Source organism: Oncorhynchus keta, chromosome 19 (genome assembly GCF_023373465.1).
Source record: "Oncorhynchus keta strain PuntledgeMale-10-30-2019 chromosome 19, Oket_V2, whole genome shotgun sequence".
Lineage (NCBI taxonomy): Eukaryota > Metazoa > Chordata > Actinopteri > Salmoniformes > Salmonidae > Oncorhynchus > Oncorhynchus keta.
The window spans coordinates 77,541,847-77,544,043 of NC_068439.1; positions in this window are offsets into that span (position 1 = coordinate 77,541,847).

Genomic DNA, 2,197 nt, shown 5'->3' on the forward strand with positions numbered 1-2,197 from the left:
TCTCGTCCTGTGTATTGTTATTACGGGTCTCGTCCTGTGTATTGTTAATACGGGTCTCGTCCTGTGTGTTGTTAATACGGGTCTCGTCCTGTGTTTTGTTATTACGGGTCTCATCCTGTGTATTGTTATTACGGGTCTCGTCCTGTGTGTTGTTAATATGGGTCTCGTCCCATGTATTGTTAATATGGGTCTCGTCCCGTGTATTGTTATTATGGGTCTCGTCCCATGTATTGTTAATATGGGTCTCGTCCCGTGTGTTGTTAATATGGGTCTCGTCCCGTGTATTTATTAGAGGTTTACTCCTCAGCCCTGTGTTATATATATACGTGTTTGTTTTGGGCTTCATCCCTGTCATGTTCATGACGTAGGCTATTTTGAGTAGAATAAAATAAAACTATTTCATATTCCAGCGCCTGTCTCCTATCATTATACAGCGTGACACTGTCTGTCACCTTGATTACTACAATTTGTTTCTCGACCTGTGTGCACCTACGTTGTAAATTTCCTTCATAGGCTAGATAGTAGCAACCTCATGATGGGTACAGAGAACATTAGAGTATCATGTTGTCGCCTAAACCTATCGATGTTACATTGAACTGGGTTAATGGAATATGAATGGCAGTCATCCAATATGCTGTAATAGAAATAAGCCCATGTTCATAAAAAGCAAAGCATGAGAAGACTTTTTCTTCGTTTTGGTTTTTGGTTTGTTTGTTTTTCAATTAGGGTGTGCAGGGCGAATACGTGGTCTGTCGTACTGTAATCTGATATTTGCTCAGTACATTGTCTTTCTCTCTGTGTCTCTGCCTATTTCTTTTTTGCAGTGTATGCCTTTGTTCAATCTCTCTACAACACAGAAGCTACAGCCCAGTGTAGTCCTTTTTTCAACCTCTCTACAACACAGAAGCTACAGCCCAGTGTAGGCCTTTTTTCAACCTCTCTACAACACAGAAGCTACAGCCCAGTGTAGGCCTTTTTTCAACCTCTCTACAACACAGAAGCTACAGCCCAGTGTATGCCTGTAAAGGCATCTGTGTGTAGCTGGTGAGATGAGTCAGACACAGAACAGCAGATCTGAATGATAAAATACTTTACTCAAAAATTCAAACATAACATGTAAATAAACACGGCCACACAATACGGACCACAATACAACAAACAATCACTCACAAATACAACATGTAGAACAGGGGATTAAATAATAAACAAGTCATTGATTAAGGGAAGTCAGGTGTGATAAGACAAAGACAGAACAAATGGAAAATGAAAAGTGGATCGGCTGTGGCTAGAAGGCCGGTGACTTTCACCACCGAATGCCGCCCGAACAAGGAGAGGGACCAACTTCGGAGGAAGTCGTGACAATCCCTTCGTTCAACCTCTCTACAACACAGAAGCTACGGCTCAATGAATCCCTTTGTTCAATATCATCAATATCACCCACTGCAATCGTAAAATTGATGAATGCACAAATCCTTTGGAGGTAGTTCTCATATTTAAAGCTGTCCTGCTTTAATCATTAAAATGTGTTAATACAGGGGGGTTTCTTCAGAGGTACTGTAGCTAGTTCTAATTTAAGAGCAGCAGTGTCTCAAGTGTTTCACAAATAGCACCCTATTCCCTATATAGTGCACTACTTTTGACCAGAGGCCTATGGCACCCTATTCCCTATATATATATATATGCCATTTAGCTGACGCTTTTATCCAAAGCGACTTACAGTCATGTGTGCATACATTCTACGTATGGGTGGTCCCGGGAATCGAACCCACTACCCTGGCGTTACAAGCGCCATGCTCTACCAACTGAGCCACAGAAGGACCACCTATATAGTGCACTACTTTTGACCAGAGCCCTATGGGTAGTGAACTACATACAGTACCAGTCAAAGGTTTGTACACACCTAATCATCCAAGGGTTTTTCTTTATTTTTTACATTGTAGAATAATAGTGAAGACATCAACACTATGAAATAACACATATGGAATCATGTAGTAAACAAAAAAAGTGTTAAACAAATCAAAATGCATTTTATATCTGAGATACTTCAAAGTAGCCACCCTTTGCATTGATGACAGCTTTGCACACTCTTGAATGAGTACGTGTGTCCAAACTTTTGACTGGTATTGCAGGGGATAGGGTGTAATTTGAGACACAGCCTAAATCATTAAAGTGTTAATAAACAGTGTTTTCTTATTAG